At 36.7% G+C, this 20,000-nt stretch overlaps 1 protein-coding gene and 1 long non-coding RNA gene across 11 annotated transcripts in view; one reads left to right on the top strand and one right to left on the bottom strand.

Annotated features, from left to right (window-relative positions):
- robo2 (roundabout, axon guidance receptor, homolog 2 (Drosophila)) overlaps positions 1 to 20,000 on the bottom strand; it is an 848,620-nt gene that overhangs the window by 219,338 nt on the left and 609,282 nt on the right.
- The window catches only part of LOC141377910 (uncharacterized), a 45,677-nt gene continuing 30,369 nt past the window's right edge, over positions 4,693 to 20,000 (top strand). The window contains exons 1-3 of the long non-coding RNA XR_015509781.1: positions 4,693 to 5,925; positions 7,313 to 7,396; positions 8,070 to 8,194. This is a non-coding gene — a long non-coding RNA (uncharacterized LOC141377910). The remainder of the gene's footprint in view (positions 5,926 to 7,312; positions 7,397 to 8,069; positions 8,195 to 20,000) is intronic.

Below are 20,000 nucleotides of genomic sequence, written 5' to 3'. Positions count from 1 at the left end.
ACCCTCATATAGAATATATCCTTAGCTGGTGCTGAGGGGAGAAAGGAGGGGGAAATTATGCCACTGGCGTACAGTTGTTGCAGGACAGAGTATTTGTTAAGGTGTTTACAAATACTCTAAAATATTTAAAAAAATTAAAAATTAAAATTTCCATCTATTTTTATCCAAAATCTCTAATCAATAATAGTATTATGTCAACAACAACAACAACAATAATAATGATATAAATATTAATGATATAAATAATAATAATAATAATAATAATAATAATAATAATTAAAATAATAATAGAAATATCAATAATAGAAATAAATAATAATAATAATAACAATAATAATATTAATAATAATATTTATTATTATTATTATTATTATTAATATTATTATTATTATTATTATTATTATTATAACAACAATAATAATATCAACAACACTACTACTACTCCTACTACTCCTACTACTACCACTACTACTACTACTACTACTACTACTACTACTAATAATAATAATAATAATAATAACAATCATATCAACAACAATACTACTACTGCTACTACTACTTCTACTACTACTACTACTACTACTACTACTAATAATAATAATAATAGCAATATTAATACCGGGTGCTCCGGTTTCCCACACAGTTCAACAACATGTGCTATAGGTGAATTGAATATGTGTACGTGTGTAAATGAGTGAGCATGGAAGTTTCCCAGAACTGGGTTGCAGCTGGAAGGCCTCTGCTGTGTAAAACATATGCTAAATAAGTTGGCGGTTCATTCCACTGTGGTGACCTCTGATAAATAAAGGGACCAAGCCTAAATGAAGTTAAATAAATTTATACTACTACTACTACTACTACTATTAATACTGCTACTACTACTGTAACTACTACTACTACTACTACTAATAATAATAATAATAATAACAATAATAATAATGATACATTTAATAACATGGACTTAGACAATATAATTTTAAATGACTAACATTTCAGTCACTTTGTTAAATTAATAATTTTTCAAACTTAAATTCTCAACAACAAAACTGTCAGAGCAGTCAGAGCAGAGATGAAAAAGCACATACAAGTACATGCATTGAGGCTATCAAACACCTTGACTTTTTAGATCAAGCACTGGATTTGGATCTGGAATGCCATCCTCAGCTAAACTACAAAAAAAAAAAAAAAAAAAAAAGGAAGAGGATAATGCGGAGAGAGCGGGCTTCATTTTAAATGCAAAGCAGAAAGATGACATCTGTAGCTAACTCAGAGCTGCCAGTCTCCTGTGAAGTCAGCTCTGACTCTGCTATGTGTCAAAAACATTCAAAAACGCAGCATAAATTTAAGTTAAGTCTTTCCTATTCGGTCTCCACCTTCAGCGCGTCTCAGCTGTTTCGTGTTCACAAACTGACAGCCCCTGCAGGCCTCGAGGCGAAGAGGGTCCAACCTGCAGCTTGTTAACCAATGAACAAGTGTCAAACTGGGGCAGCTCATCAAATCCAGACCCTGGCTTCACCTCGGCCTGGTGGATGTCTGCTAGCCTGAGGCTGGAGAAGGGGGGAAAACAGCTAGATACTATTCCTGCAACTTTACTATGCTTACAAAACCAATTTGAGTGCTGAAAACAAGCAACACACTGGATGTGTCATGTCAAAAGATCAGCAGTTTTGGTAACACTTTAGTTTACGTCACACTTCATGCTAATAACTACTGGCGTACAACCTGCCTATTATTAATAATGTATATTAGCTGAACTCTGAAATAGAGACTAAGCCGAAGCAAAATAAATGAATGACTGTTTATTTGTGATCATAGAGTATGATCTTTAATCCGTCCTAAAACCTAAACCCTGCTAAAAAATCCAGCTTAAACCAGCCTAAGCTGGTTGGCTGGTTTTAGCTGGTTGACCAGGCTGGTTTTAGAGGGGTTTTGGCCATTTCCAGGCTGGTTTCCAGCCATTTCCAGCCTGGTCTTAGCTGGTCAGGCTGGAAAATGACCAGCCAAATCCAGCTAAAACCAGCTTGACCAGCCTGGTTTAAGCTGGACATAGCTGGTTTTGGCTGGACTCCCAGCTTGGCTAGGCTGGTCAAGCTGGTTTTAGCTGGTCATCTCCCAGCCTGACCAGCTAAGAGCAGGCTGGAAATGGCTGAAACCAGCCTGGAAGTGGCCAAAACCCCTCTAAAACCAGCCTGGTCGACCAGCTAAAACCAGCCAACCAGCCTAGGCTGGTTTAAGCTGGATTTTTCAGCAGGGAAACCCAACTACTGTCTTACTAAATATTGATAAACTGCTAATTAGTAGTTATTTAAGCTAGTTGTGTTAGTTAATGGTTTGTTAATACCCGGAATTGTGACCTAAACTAAAGTGTTTAACCACGTTTTGTTTATAATTGTCACTGTCACACGAGGAAGACAAAGCAGGATTAACTTCAAGGGTATTCATTGTGTGATGTAACAACAGTACAGAGGTGAAGCAAGTGAGTGGTGTAGCAGAGGAAGAGCGATCCCACACACAGTTCATATGGTAAGTTTAGTTCTTCGGTAAACACCAATATAATAATAGTCACTTCCCTGAGTCAAGTGTATTTGCATCCACAGGAGAAAGAAGACATCCACGGAAGATCACAGGAGAAATCGGGAAAGTCATCAAGGAGAACCATCCGACTTTGCCGGTGAGAAAATGAATTAGGTGAGTATATACAGTGTGCTGGTGATTGCAGGTGCAGGTGTGGGTGATTAGTATTCTGGTGAGGGTTCACATGTGTGGTGTGTGGTGGCTGAGTGCAATGACTGAAACTACGGGAGCAAGCAGCGGGTGTGACAATAATAATTACACACTATGAAATATTTATTAAGCATTTGCAAATATTTCATCATTTGTTAAAAATTAACTCTACTTAATTAGAAATAAATAAGCAATTTATAAATACAGCAGTGTTTAAACTGTACAGCAATATTTGTTTTTACATAAGATTGCAAAGTTTACTGTTAATAATGGTTAATTTGAAACAATTGATTCATTTTTGTTACTTTAAATCACTTTTTTTTACTTCGAATCACTCTGTGATTTATTCGTTTTTACATTTAGAATATAACAGAGCCTTTAATTCAGTTCAATTCATCTTTATATCTATAGCACTTTTACAATGTAGATTGCGTCAGAGCAGCTTAACATTGAAGTTCTAGTAAATTAAAACTGTGTCAGTCCAGTTTTCAGATTTTAAGTCCAGTTTAGTGTAGATTAAATTTCGATGCTGAAAGTCCAAACGCTAAAGAGCAAATCCATTTATGCGCAGCTCCACATGTCTCAAGCCAGTGGCGATAATGGTGAAGAAAAAATTTCACCAATTGTCGAAAGTGAAGGAAAACAAACCTCAAGAGAAACCAGGCTCAGTTGGGGATTTATATATAGTCATTTATAAAGTGTTTACAAAGCATAAATAGTCCTTACAATAGACAAGCTCACAAAACTGTAGGAATCTGTGCTAACAAAACATTTATTAACATTAACTGTAATAAATGCTGAGATCAACACAATTAGTTCACATTCTTCCAATACAAATAAAGTAAGGTCTCTTAATCATTTTTATAGAGGCTGCTGTCGACTGACTGACCGATCCACTGAACCACCTTTCTATTTCTCTACCAATAGTGTTTTCAAAAGCACAGATTGACCCGGCCACCCATATCCTTACACTCAACCTACAGTTTTCAAAAGCAATCTAGAAAAAGAAAAGCCCTTGCCTGATTTTTACCACATTTTCAGATTTTACCACATTCTAACCCAGTTATTTACTTGTTTATTTTAGTTTTTGGCTTCTGTTTTTTGTCTTACGCGCTTTCTGGAACTGTTCTTCGCCAGATTTGAACCCTGTCATCTTGGTCAGCTCCTCTTTGCATCTTAAGTCCACCGATGTATGCGGCGAGCTACTGGTCAATCTGGTAACAGTAGGAAAGCCGTCCATGCAGAGGTAAGCGATCAGCTGGTAAGTGTGAAAAGTAACGGCATCATACCGTCCCATAGCATTCGTTTTAAAGACTAAATGCAGCCATACATACCTCTGGCTACATAATTCTCGATCTCCAGAAATCTATATAGGGTTTCAGAATTAACCTGTGTTGTTTTAAATAACTAACTGAGTGTACAGAACTATTACTATATGCCTCAAAAATAATGTATTAAATGTAATTATATTTAATAATGTACTTACTCATTCTAAACGATCTTAAACATAACCAACTACTCTTAAACAACTGGTTTGTAAATAATCAAATGCTCAATTTTGTAATGAAAAAATAATAATTGAAAAAGTATGAAAATGTAATCATTAAGCACATTATATATGAACTCTTAACTCAACAATACACCATTTTTAGCTGTATTTATAATACACCGGCTAACAAATGATGAACCAACTATTTGCTAATGCTTTATAAATGATTCATAGTGTGCTGTGATTATATACCTTTTTTTCTTCTTCTTTGCCTCCGGGGTTTGGTCAATAAGCAAATGTCCACTGTTATGCTCTAGAAGTTTTTACGAGCGCCATATGCTCTGATAACACTGAGACTTGTGACTTGCTCCAACTTTCCACATCGCTAACTCACACCTAGTGCCTACTCATGTGACTGATAAGATCACGATCGGCACAGCTTTCCACGCTGGTAAGTCATGACCGGTGCTAAAAGGTGCATAGATAAACCTCAACAAAGAGCGCACAGAGCAAACGCTGGGACGATACGGCGCAATCATGTTACCTCCTGCTGGTGAGTGTGAGATTTCATTACTTTCTGGCTAAAGATCTTGGCAGAGGCAATAAATACTCACACAGAGGAGAAGAAAAGTAAAAAAAGAAATACTGAAAACTCATTGGCTGACGTCCAGAGCCCCTGTTTTGCTATTCTTCTCAATCCTGCATGAACGCCCCGCATGGCAGCCGGCCAGAAAGCAAGAGGGAGCGTTATCACTCTTTTCCTCCATCTCCAGTGTGTGTCTGTGTAGAGCTTGTGTTTAGCTTTCCTCTTCTTTTGTTTACTCGACTGCGCATTGAAACACTCACCGCTGCTCAGCATTACAGTAGCACCGCTATCAAGGCGAAGGCTTTAATCTGTCTCAATTAAAAGATTTGTTGAACAATCTGGACCCTCAGGGATTGGAATAAATCATGTTTCAAAAGTTGAACCAAGACTTATGCCACTTAAGTTCAGAGGATACAAGTGCACATACAGTATAACCTAAATAAAAAGTCACACAGAGCTTTTAATGCTTCATTTTGATATACACCCACTGACCACATTAATAGGTACACCTTACTAGTACCACGTTGGACCCCTTTTTGCCTTCAGAACTGCCTCAATCCATTGTGGCATAGGTACTGGAAATATTCCTCAGAGATTTTGCTTCATATTGACATGATAGCATCACTCAGTTGCTACAGATTTTTTTTGGCTGCACATCCATGATGCAAATCTCCTGTTTCACCATATCCCAAAGGTGCTCTACTGGGTTGAGATCTGGTGACTGTGGAGGCCATTTGACTACAGTGAACTTATTGTCATGTTAAAGAAACCAGTCTGAGATAATTCGAGCTTTATGACATGGAACGTTATCCTGCTGGAAGTAGCCATCAGAAGAGGAGTACACTGTGGTCATAAAGGGATGGACATGGTCAGAAACAATACTCAGGTAGGCTGTTGCAGTGACACGATGCTCAATTGGTACTAATGGTCCCAAAAAGACTAAGAAAATATAATCCACACGATTACACCACCACCATCAGCCTATACCGTTGATACAAGGCAGGATGGATCCATGCTTTTTATGGTGTTGACATCAAATTCTGACCCTACCATCCGAATGTCTCAGCAGAAATCGAGATGTGCCAGACCAAGCAACGTTTTCTCAATCTTCTATTGTCCAATTTTGGTGAGCCTGTGCGAATTCTATCCTCAGTTCCCTGTTGTTAGCTGACATTCTCCTCTGACATCAACAAGGCATTTGCGCCCACAGAACTGCCGCTCACTGGATATTTTCTCTTTTTTGACCATACTCTGTAAACCCTAACGATGGTTAAGAGTAAAAATCCCAGTAGATCAGCAGCGTTTAAAATAATCAGACCAACCCATCCAACTGCAAAATAATTTAAAACTAAATTTTTGGTTAGTAATGTGTCATTTAAAAAAAATTTAAAGGTAATTTTCTTAGTATTTAGATATTTTGAATGCTCAGATTACAGATTTTCAAATAGTTCATTCTCCGCTAAATACTTTTATATCCTAATTATGTGTACGTTAATGAAACGTCCATTTATCCATCTTCAATTTATAAAATAAATTACACTTAAGAATGATTTTTGTGGTCTGGGATCACACACTCTACAATAAAACTTAATGGTTAAGTGCCAATTTTGTTGTCCACATGTAAATTAAAACAACAAAAGTTACTTTAAATAGATAGAAAGCTTATTAAATGCAAGTAAAATGTCTTATTTCATGTTTCAAGCAACTTTTTTACTGAAATTATCTTGATCATCATCATCATTTTAAACAACGAGCTTGTTGTGACCAGTAAATATTAAAACATCTAAAATAATTAAGACCGGTTAGTTTTAATGAAGTTAGTTTCAATTTTAACAGCACTCCGTCATGTATAATGTCCATATTATGTGAACCAGTTTCCGAAGTTAAATCAAAATGAATTGCTAGGCCAGTCTTAACAAAATTCAGCTGCATTTCAGCTCATCTTTCACTTTAATCAAAACCTTGAATTTCAGCAATAGTTCAACCAAAACTCAAAGAATCAAGGTGCAAGTACTGCTAGCTCATGCTCACAACAAAACCCGTTTTGTTTCTTAAAACTCAGCGGGGCCTGATTCGTTACAGCAAATATAGGCAAACAGTGTTGTATTAACCAATGCAATCTCACGCCAATTCATAACTTTTTATTTATTGGCTAATTCGTATGAATTCGTACAATCTAATTCGTACAACTTACTACGATTTGCTCATCACCCAAAGACGGTTGGGGTTAGGGGTGGGGTTAGGTGCCACGCCTCCTTTTTAAAATCATATATTTACGAATTGGTACGAATTAACTACTAAACTGACAAAACGTAAAATACTTACGTTTTCTCATGAGAACAGGCTGGTATTAGCATTATTATTATTTTTGGCCACACAAAGGTATTCTTGTAGCTTTATATAATTACAACTGAAGTCACATGCGTCAATTTTAGTTTTTGGCTTCTGTTTTTTGTCTTACGTGCTTTCTGGAACTGCTCTTCGCCAAATTTGAACCCTGTCATCGTGGTCAGCTCCTCTCAGCATCTTAAGTCCACGGATTTATGCGGCGAACTAATGAACAATCAAGTGACAACGGGAAAGCCGTCCATGCAGAGGTAAGCGATCAGCTGGTAAGTGGTAAAAGTATCAGCATCATACCGCCCCATAGCATTCGTTTTAAAGACGAAATGCAGCCATACATACCTCTGGCTACATAATTCTCGATCTCCAGAAATCTATATAGGGTTTCAGAATGAGCCTGTGTTGTTTTAAATAACTAACTGAGTGTACAGAACTATTACTATATGCCTCAAAAATAATGTATTAAATGTAATTATATTTAATAATGTACTTACTCATTCTAAACAATCTTAAACATAACCAACTACTCTTAAACAACTGGTTTGTAAATAATCAAATGCTCAATTTAACCAATGCAATCTCACGCCAATTCGTAACTTTTGATTTATTGGCTAATTCGTATGAATTCGTACAATCTAATTCGTACAACTTACTACGATTTGCTCATCACCCAAAGACGGTTGGGGTTAGGGGTGGGGTTAGGTGCCACGCCTCCTTTTTAAAATCTTATATTTACGAATTGGTACGAATTAACTACTAAACTGACAAAACGTAAAATACTTACGTTTCCTCATGAGAACAGGCTGGTATTAGCATTATTATTATTTTTGGCCACACAAAGGTATTCTTGTAGCTTTATATAATTACAACTGAAGTCACATGCGTCATATGATTACCACTGAAGTCACATTTTGTGTTCCTTTTCAGGACTTTTAACTTCTTATGACCATTGATGTCTACCGAGGATACGAGAGCTCTAAGATTTCATCTAAAACATCTTCATTTCTGTTTCTACTAAGAAAAAATGTCTTAGCCGACTGAGACAAATGCGGGTGAGTAGTTAATTCGATTAGTTTTTTTTTAAATGTGAACCAATGTTCAGAAGCACATTTCAACCCAAAATGCCAACCCATTTCAACCAACAAAGTTCTAACAAGGCTGAAAGTGGGATGTAGCATCTTCCCCAAAAAGACAAAGAGGCTCATCTCTGGGCTTCATCCCGTGAGCCAGATGACAGGTAATTAGCCTGAGCTATGCAGACCGGCACGGGTGGGAGACACAGACAATGGCACTCTCATAAGAGCCTGGCATGACCACTGGCACGGACCGGCCGTCTGTCCACCAATGCCAAAAGGAGCGCCTGGTGCTTATCTACCCGGGATTTAGAAGAACCACGGGGCGGGTGGAAGAGGATTTAGAGGGAAAGACAGAGCAACAACAGAGGGAGGGAAGGAAAATGAAAGCAGACTAAATGAATTAAATCTAAATGTCTGTGATGATTGCAGTTGAAAATACTGTATATATGAAATAATTGAACACACAACCTTGAATTATTAGAAAATAATGCACATTTAAGGTAGTGATGGGGACATATAAGGTGGTGAGTGCTTTTTTTTAATAACTAATTGGACTGTTGTTAATTATTCTGCATAAATTATGGTAATCACATCTATAGATATTGCTCAGATGTTGTATTTGAAGATGTTTTAAGATGTAGTATTTTAAGTCTTCATTTTAACGAAGTCACTGTAACAAATGAGGCAGATAGCCATTCATCCAACCACCAGAGGAAGCTCTCTCTCTAATACTGACTGTGTGTTTCCTCAGTGGTAACTTACTGGTTGCCACCATTTATAAACACACTGGCTGCGTCTGAAATTGCATACTTCCATATTATATAGTATGCTAAAAACAGTATGCATGATTCTGAATTGCGCATCCAATGCACGCAACGCTATCCTATAGGTAGGCGAATGTAGTACGTCCGAGTTCCATTCATATACTGTCACATACTATATAGAACGTACTTATCTTATGGCCGAGTAGTACATTTAAATTCAAATGCAGTACCTACAGAGTAGTAGGCAATTTTGGACACAGCCACTATTTTTACTAAAAAAAAAACAAAACAAAGTATTGCCAGTTGCCAGTGAATACTGCTTTTTAGGATTCAGACTCTGCTTTGATTGCCTTTCGAACTGCCTTCCTGTTTGATTTTGACAGTTCTTGACTACGATCCTGCTTGTGTTTTATGTTTGTTGTTTATTTACTAAACCTCCAGCATTTGGATTTACTCTGCCTCCATGTTGTCACCTACGGCTCCCTCACAGTTACAATGCGTGGGCCTATTTTTTATGGATCTCAACCAAAACCCTTAGTTTGACTTTGATTAGATTTTTTGTACACTGTAAAAAATGCTAGAAAATACACAATTTTGGTTGGCCTTAATATTGTAAAATTTACAGAAGTTGTAGCACACAATCATAATTATTAACGACGTCATACCACCCCGAAGCATTCGTTTTAAAGATGAAATACAGCCAATCATGGCTCTGGCTACATAATTCACGATCTCCAGAAATGTAGGTTATGTTTTCAGAATGAGCCTGTTGATTTTTGTTGTTGCTGTTGAACAAAAGTAACTTTTCTAGTCATCTCAACTAATTTGCAGTCAAATTGACTAAAATATTAATATTAAATTAGGGTGCTTTCACACCTGTGAATCGATTCAGTTGTTCCGAAACAGAGATTACAATTGTTACATTGTTGCTCTTTGCTCTTGGAGCGGTTCGCTTTCACACTGCAAAGTTTCTAATCGGACCAAAAGAGCTAAAACAAGTCATGTGCGAGTAAACTCTCCTTACATTAGTCAGAGTGTCAGGGTTTATTTTGCAGCGTCCCGCTAAGCTGTCAGGAGAGGTGGTGGTTTGGTGGTGATTGACAGGGTGCGCGCGCGACATGTCTGAGGAGAGATGCGGTGGGGAGGGGTGAGAAGGGTGCACGACGATGCCTATTTGAGGACCTGGAGGGAGACGTGAGATTACCGGGAGATCATCACTCGTTTGCGGGAATCCGGAGACTCGCGAAACTTCCCGCCATACTCATAATTCTCTCTCCATATAGCCGTATATGCCTATTACATATCCATAAAACACAGTGATACAACCGCGCTCGGATCGGATCGCTTTCTCACTACAATCGAACCGCTCCAGGGTTCGTTTCAATCGAGCCGAGACCACCTCATTCAAGCGATCTCGGAGCGATTACTTTGGCGCGGAACAGAGTGCGATTGCCCTGTTCACATATGCCAAACGAACCGCGCTAACTGGGCAAACGAGATACGTTCCGAAACAAAAGTGTAGGTGTGAAAGCACCCTTAATAATATAAATTAGGGCTGAGCGATACGGCAAAACAGCAATAGCGATAATTATTTTCCATATTGAATGATGATTATATATATTTCGATATAAGTTGTAAATGCTTCCAGATTTATAAGAGTACCCCAACAATGACTGAAGCCATAAAAATTTGAATGTCCATTAAATGGCATAACATTTTCAGTCGATAAATCTTTGGTGGCCGAAAATACGGTACATATTAATATCAATACACTTTTAGATTCCCATTGTTGCACATGTCTGCTGTGTGATTGGCTCTTAGATCAATATTAAGTAAAACAGTACAGTGCTTATTATTGTTATTGACATAATGTTTTCGCGAATCAATATAATATTGTTTATCAGCCTAACCCTAAAATAAATTCATTAATATTATTAATATTAAGTAAAACTTGAAGAAAAAATAGCTGAAGCCTGATTAAATTATTTAAATAAGTTAAAGTAATAAAAACCCAAAACATTTGTTCTCATGACTTTTATCATATAATTGTTTTATACGATGTAAAATGCAGTCTAGACCTGTTTGGAACTACTTTAAATGTGCGTCTGAAAACTATTCCACGTCCTAAAATGTCCATCAGCCAATCAAAATCAAGCATTTAAAAGCCCTGTAAAATCTAAAATAAAAATAAAAAATCCACAAAACTAATGAATAAACAACAAAAGAGCCGGAACAAATGATTAACACACTCCTACAGATCCCGACAGAATGCTCAAGATCCATCCTTCATCCTGGCTTGGGGCAACAACCCACAATCCCTTCTCCATCCAGAGGGGGGGGGAGCTGGAAGAGCGGCGGCCCATCTGAGAGAGCTGGTCATGGGGCAGCAGCTGATAGGTTAATCAGCCTTCCAGCCATCGCCTCTGATTATAGAATTACACCCCATCCGCTATTTATCTCACACCCGAGGCCTGGCGCTCGGTCCTGCAGGGCTTTTCGGTGGATGGATGAGGAGGGAAGGGGGTCTCTCCCTATCCCTCCCCTGGTCCCCGAGGGGTAGAAACTGAAGAGATGGAGCAGTGGAAGAGGAGAAGGCAGCAGGTGCAATGGAATCCAGATCTCATTGCATTATGCATGCCAGCAACAGGGAGAGCAGGGGTTGAATGATGATAGATGCACCCATAGTCCGCCAGGAGGGGCGGGATGGTTGGAGATGGGACTAGACGGGAGGAAAGGCGGGACGTGGGGTTCATTTGATAAAATAGCCCTGAGATAAGGTCGAGAGGTTAAGGATGCTGAATCGGGGGATCAGTTGTTCTTTTTTTTTTTTGAATAGTGCTTGTTCATTTAGTTGTACGTTTTGGACAATTTATTATTTTGGTCACACTTGATCAATTCTCGCAAATAACAAACTATGAACTAAGACTTTTAGCTCAATAAACTACTAAATTACTGCTTATTGAAGTCAGTTTGAATTTAAAATGTACAATGTTTATTTTAAAGGTGCACATTGTCAGTATTTAAGTGAAATAAAATGATCTGTGCAAGTAATATACTGAAAAAAAAAATTGTTTTGGTTATCTTCAATCAAATGTTCCTATTTGCTTATGTGTTTAGAGTAGTGGTCCGTCAGTTTGATGACTTCAGCCACAATATTCTTAACTATCTTAACCCTCTTATTGTAAGTTTGCTATAAGGAAATGATGTGCAAAAAGGAAGGTTCTCCCCCTACTCAATATTCAATCTCAGTTGAAAGTAAATCAACATACATTGTTAAAAGTGAAAACTTAAACAAATTACTTCGACTTGTTACAATTAAATGAATTAAGTTTGACAAACTTAATTCATTACATTTTTCAGTTATAAATTAAGTTAGTCCTTTACAAATTTTAGTATTTTATTTCAGAGACATTATTAGAACAGTAGACGAGAGGTTTTCTTTTTCTATTTCTGGACGGCTTTTGTGAACCGTCGGCTGGGTTTAGGGAAGTAAGCGGGCGGGCGGGTCAATCGGTAAAATTGGTTGGGTTTAGGGAAGGAGGAGAATGGGTCGGTCGATTGGTCGGTCGCCCAGTCAATCATTCAGTCGGTGGACAGAGGCCTTTGGTGGGTTCATGTGAGAACAGCACAGGCGCGAACAGCACACGTGAGAGGCATTTGAGATGTGAGAAAGCACACACAGCGGCCTCTCATGGATTTGTGAAAACAAAAACTGCAAAAAAGACTGCATTTTGCGGTCTCCAGAAATGTCCGTGGGACTACGTTTTCACAATGAGCCTGGGTTGAATTATGTAGATAAATCCCCCAAATCAATGCAGTACATGCAGATACATTCTTTTTTTTTATTATTTGGTCTTCACTAATAAAACTATAGTAATAAAAAATATACCATTGAGTTGAAAACTAGTAATAATGAAAAGGTTTATGTTGACACTGAAAAAATACCAGCATCATTTTTAGGAATAGACCACAAAACTAGTATGTTTATAAAAATCCATTATATGGGTCAAAATGATTAATTTCCTTTGATGTCAAAGTAAAATATTTAGTCAGTTTTCTACTTTATCTACAGTATCTCAATTAGTAATATGCATTGCCATTTGTTCACACTTTAAGCCGATTTTATGTATATTTAGATTTTTTTAACCCTCAGTTTCCAGATTTTACAATAGTCATTTCACAAAAACCAAACATCAATTTAAAGCTTATACATTTAGCTGTATGTATGCATAAACTTCAACTTTTTAAATCACTTAATGACTGGTTTTGTGGACCAGATTCACAAATGTGCACTTTGAAACACTGAATCATCCTTATAAGGCATATAAACATCTTAAAAGCCTAAAACGTTTTTCGATTTTACTGTAAAATGATTTGAAGCACAGCCTTACCCTCTTAACCAAGCACGCAGTAACCGATAATCTCGCAAAACCTTCACAAATAAATGCAGGAATCTTTTACAGTACATCAAACCTTTTAACGTTATTTTTGTAAATTACAGTATTAAACTGTAATATGAACTTTATTTTACTGTAGTACAGTTACGCAGTAAGCTACTGTATTTTAAAGTTGCATTGTGACTGTATATTTTACAGTAAAGATATACAATACTACATCAAGATAAATGTAAATACTGTGTTTTTGCTGTAATTGATTTACAGTGAGTTACTGGTGAACCGCTGCCACTTAATTACTGCAGGTTCTACATGAAACTGCTAACAGTGAATTTCCACTGGAGACAATTTTTGTGCACCAATATTATAAGCAATATTTCTCTCGGGTCTTATTTTAAAAGCTAGCATCTTTAACCGACTGTCTGTTTAATTGAGACTGTGACACAGATGGCGAGGTCCAAACTGATTACATTGAGAGATTTATTATGAAATAGTGACAGCCCAGCCAAAAAAAAAAAAAAAAAAAGCAAGAGACCCGTGCCACTAAGCAGCGTAATAACCTCCTAAATCACATTTGACATTTTAAAGGTAGACACAGAAGCCGTGCTGGCCAATATCTGAGGTCCGATATTAAAGTCCTCCTCTGCCTCTAATCTCATTGCTTTTGTTTGACAATCCTCCATATGAAGTTCCCCCTCACCGAGACTCCACGGTAGCCTTCTTTTCCCCCTTGGGACCCCCCATCCCATCAGCCCCCCTTTTCTCTGGCTCTCCAGCTCTCTCGTCCTGACACCGGTTGCTAATGGGACCGGCTTCTGAAGGCCTGCCGCCGGCTACAAGAGGATGCCGAGACCCCTTCTGTTGCATCTCAGTTAAATATGCACATGCTTTGCAGAGAGAGAGGCGGATGAGGAGGGCTCTTTGTACTCTGTAAACAGTACAGAGGTTGTTAACTGTCTCTGGGTTAATCCGCTAGACTCCAGCTGCCCGCCTGGAACCATTAGAGTTGTCGGGCCGGGGTCAGAACACAGGCTCAGACAGAGATGCAGGCAATCTGCATTGAAGAGAGGGAAGAGGAGGGATGATTTTGCCTCTGTCCAAAAAGGGCGTTTAGCATATTGTGGCACTCTTTGCAGATTATTCAAATAGAAAGGGAATATTTAGCTCAAGATGGAAAGAAGTGGTAAAAAGGAATGAATGAAAGAACGAAAGAATTTGTTTAAATGACAGGTAAATCAGAAAATTTTTTTTTAATTTAATTTACATCCCCTCCCAAATCCCAAATACATGAAATTCAAAAGTAAAAAATTTAAAATTAAATATAAAAATTAAAAAATATAAAATAAAATAAAATTCACAATTTTGCCTAACTTGGCAGAAACTTTTTTTTGTATTAATTATTATTATTATTATTATTATTATTATTATTATTATTATTATTATTATTATTATTATTATTATTATTATTTGAAGACATTTTTAAGCATATTTAACTTTTGTATTTAATTTGATAAAATGTAATAAATAAATCAAATTTACTTTTTTTCAATATTTTCATGCTTAAATTATTTAGTTTAACCTAAAATAATATATAAAATGACTTTGAAATTAGTTTCAAATAACCTAAACATAATTAAATAACTTAATGTCTTCCACGATATGTCCACCTATCCATCCATGCATCCATCCATCCATTCACCTAGTTATCCATCTCTCTGTCATCCACAAACTTATCCATCCATACATCCATCCATCCATTTATCCATCCATCCATCCATCCAATCATCCACCCACCCACTTATCCATCCATCCATCCATCCATCCATCCAGTTATCCATATATCCACCCCCTTATCCATCCATCCATCCATCCATCCATCCATCCATCCATCCATCCATTCATCCACCTACTTATCCATCCACCTATCCATCCATCCATCCATCCATTCACACACTTATCCATCCATCCATCCATCCATCCATCCAATAATCCATCCATCCATCCAATCATCCATCCATCCATCCATCCATCCATCCATTCATCAATTTATCCATCCATCCACCTATCCATCCATCCATCCATCCATACACTTATCTATCCATCCATCCATCCAATCATCCATCCATCCACCCACTTTTCCATAAATCCACTCACTTATCCATTCATCCATCCATTCAATCATCCATCCATCCACCCACTTATTCATCCATCCATCCATCTATCCATCCATTCATCCATCCATCCATCCATCCATCCATCCATCTACACACTTATCCATTCCTCCATCCACTTATCCATCCCTCCATTCATCCATCCATTCATCCATCCATCCACACACTTATAAATCCATCCACCCCCTTATCCATCTGTTCATCTCATTTTATCCATCAATTCATCAATCCACCTAATCCATTTTGACCACCCATTATTTTACCCATCTATCCATATTTGAATCATCCATTTCTATCTGTCCATCTATCCATTCTTTTATTTATTAATGCATTCAGTGAATGAAAACTTGTTGTCCACCCACCCATTGTTGTAATGATGTTTCATCCATTCATGCATCACTCTATCATCCTTCTATTGTTTTTTCATCCATACATCCACCCAAGCCATGCTTCAATTATTTAGTTGTATCAACATTTTTAAATAAATCATACAATAAACATTTTTATTTAAAAAATTAAATGATATATAACATATTCCAAACATTTATTATTATGTTAGTAGTTATAGTAGCTATTTTCTTCCATAATTGTTGCATTTTTGACCAATATCTTTTTCATGCAGAGTCTTTCACACACTCATGTCGCAATAAAGTCATTACATTTTTCCAAAACATCTGTTGCTGTTACGCAAGAAGTACAATTCAGACACAAATGACCATTTTTGTGAATGATACAAACAGAGCTATAACACCACACTCACAAGAACACACACATTTGTTAATAGTCTTTATGGGGACTTTACATAGGTGTAATGCATTTTGTGAATTTAGTGCAAATTTTGAAAGACAAATAACCCAGTTAAGGGTCATTTTTAAGCAATTTGAATTACGAGGACACAATGTATGTCCTCATAAACCCAATAATAGAGGAAGACAAACCTGTGTCATTATACAATGTTGTGTTCTCATAAACCACATATACAAGTACACACACACGCAGCCCCACCCAGGTTGAGAGTGTGTTTTCACAAGTACAAAGCCCTGAATGGCGAGCCGATCCCCTGAGGTGAAAGGCCAAGAGACCAGAGACTGAATAGAGGGACAGAGAAGAGCCACACAACAGGGCCCTTAATTAGTGTCGCACACGCAGAATAATAATGAGCACTAATTACCTGTGCATGACACCAACCATACGGACAGAGACAGAACAATAGTACCACGCCAACTGTGAGATCTACTTCAGACAGACACATTATATGATCATCAATCAGGCCATATTTAGTCTAAATTATTCTATTCTGTTCGTCCAGTTTTCTCCAGCTTTCAGCGCCTAGACTGCACCTCTGCACAAAAAGTTTGGCCAGAGGAGAACTGGTCGTATCTACACTATAAAAAAGAAATAGTTGTTCTCGCAAATAAAATGAAGCGTAGTTAACTTATTATGAATACGTTTGTTCACCTTACAATTTCTAAACAAGTAATCCCAACTTTTTAGCACATTAAATTGTTCAACTAAATAGATTCAAGTAATCTTGACTTACAATAATATGTATTTACAACTTTTGATTGGTCATGTCAAAAGCATGTTAATGATAGAGAATGGTGATGAGGGGGAAACAAATGAAAAAATTAAAGCTTAAGCATAATCAGACCCAAATTGTAATTTTATAATAAATTAGAGAGCTTTTTCAATTATTTAATGTTAATAATATTATAATATATTAAGATTAATAATTGTAATAACATTTATATGATTATACAATAAATTATATTAGACAAATATTTATATAATAATAAAAATATATATATTTATATAATAATAAATAATTTATATTACATAAATATTATTATTATTTATTCCTATTATTATTATTATTATTATTATTATTATTATTATTACATTAAACCTTGGTTGAAAATTGTAATAAAGTGTTACATTGTTTTTTATATTGTATGCAGATGCTATATAATACAATAAAATGTAGTCCAAAAACATGCGCTATTGGGTAAGCAAAATTGTTCGTAGAGTATGTGTATATGCCCTAGTCCTCCAGGTTGGGGGTTAAGCATTGGGCTATCGACCCACCTCAAAAAAATGAGATGTTCCGAAACACCAATATGGTGTGGCTAAATATCAACTTCGATATAAAAAGCCCTGGGAGTGAGTGATTGAGTAAGTAAGGAATTGTTTGTTTTAGTTCAGCTTACTTGATAATTTTAAGGCAATCAGTTTTCTAATATTTTCCTAGTAATGTGAACACTAATATGAAATTAACACAACTGATTATTTTGAGTCAAGGGTACTAAAGTTTACTTTATTAAGAAGTAACTACAAACTCTTTTAAGTTATGCTCACTTAAAATTAATGCACTACTTAGACATTTTAAGGTAATCGGTTTCCTCAATTTTTCTAAGTAATGTGAACTTCTTAAATTTTAGTATCTCTGAGCCTGGATTTTCTCAAGGTTTTTTCCTTCATTTTCGTCAATTGGTGAAGTTTCTTCCTCGCCACTGTTGCCATTGACCTGCTTGGTTTAAGACTTAAAGCTGCACATTGATATATTTGCTCTTCAGTGTTTGAACTTTCAGCAGTGACTATTAAACCACATTGAACTGAACCAAACTGAACTTCAACTCTGAAAACTGCACTGACGCAATTTCAATTCACTAGAACTTCTATGTTAAGCTGTTTTGACACAATGTACATTGTAAAAGTGCTATAGAAATAAAGATGAATTGAATTGAATATTAAAGTGGTGTACGAGAACATGCAATGTGTTCTCATAATTCAAAACGCTTAGAAATGGCACATAACTAGGTTATTTGTCATTTAGAATTTGCCACAGTAGCAGATTTTTCTATTCTATTCTATTCTATTCTATTCTATTCTATTCTATTCTATTCTATTCTATTCTATTCTATTCTATTCTATTCTGTTGAACTATGCATTAAAAAGTTCATGTTTCAGTGCTATTTTGATGTCTAAAGGAGAATAGGAATAAAAAAATCCGCAGCTAGTGTCTGTCTGTGGTGTATGACAGCTCAGGATCCCTCCTCTCGCTCTCTCTCTCTCTTTCTGTGTGTGTCTTTCTCTCTTCTGCTTGCTGTTTCTCTCCATCTCTCGGGTTTAATTGGTCCGCTGGGCTCTTCCAGTGGCTGAGGGAGTGCAGTTGACATGACAGCTTTCTCCTCTGGAAATAAATCACCCCACTTTCCCTCTAATAACACATCTCTCCACAATCAAAGGCCTTCCTGTTCTGCCTTAATCACGCTGGAAATTTAACTGAGCGCTATAGAACCTTTGGTCACCGCACAAATCAAACTGCATATTAATATTCAAATTATGACAATACTAAAGGAAGTAAACTATATATCCATCTGTCCATCTATTTCACATTTTATCCATTTTTCGTTTGATCCATCATCCAACCATTTTGTAGAGCAATTATTTTATCTAACCATCTATTGTCCATTGCTTTTTACATCCATCAATTTATCAATCCAGTGTTTTAACTATCCATCCTGTTATCATCTCTGGATCCATCCGTCAATGTTTTTTTTCTGTTCATATATCTTCTGTTGTGTCATCCATCCATCATCGTTTCATCATATCATTGCTTTAACTGTACATAATCGTATCTCCATCCATCTGTCCATCCATTCATCCATCCATCCATCCTTTAATTCATCCGTTATTGTATCTGTTCTTTTAATCATCCTTTTATCCATCTCTGAATTGAATAAATCCAACCATTCATCTGTACATATTTTTCTCCATCCACCCATTCCTCATTTTATCCTTCATTTTATCCATCATCCATCAATTCTGCCCATTCGTCATTTCACCCTCCATATATTGTCCATTGTTTTACTTATCATTTTATCCCTCATTTTTTCCCATCATTGTCTCTCATAGAGAGCCATCCATCCATCCATCCATCCATCCATCCATCCATCCATCCATCCATCCATCTCTCTTTTTATCCATCATCCATCCATTTTGTACATCAATCATCGTATCCATCTAACCATCATAGTAACCATCCATTATTTCATCTGTACACCTATCCATCCATCCTTTACCTCTTAAAGAGTTCAATGAAAGAAATAGTTTCGTCCAACCATCCATCCATCCATTCATCTGTCCATCCATCTGTCAGTCCATCTATTTTGTACATCCATCATTTTATCCATCTTTTTATTATCCGTTATTTAACCTGTATATCTATCCTTCTATTTATTTATGAATTGTGAATTAAATCTTTTTGTCAATCCATCCATCCATCCGTCTGTTTGTCCATCCATCCATTTCTCACTTTATCCATCACCCATCCATTTTGTCCATCAATCATTTTATCTATCTATACTTCTTTTTAGTCATTTGTCATCCCATCTGGGCGAGGCAGTGGCGCAGTAGGTAGTGCTGTCGCCTCACAGCAAGAAGGCCGCTGGGT

The sequence above is a fragment of the Danio rerio genome, chromosome 15 (genome assembly GCF_052040795.2).
Source record: "Danio rerio strain M-AB ecotype USA chromosome 15, GRCz13ab, whole genome shotgun sequence".
NCBI classification, from domain to species: domain Eukaryota; kingdom Metazoa; phylum Chordata; class Actinopteri; order Cypriniformes; family Danionidae; genus Danio; species Danio rerio.
The sequence above is the reverse complement of the archived record's forward strand: the minus strand, read 5'-3'. Positions and strand labels throughout refer to the sequence as shown.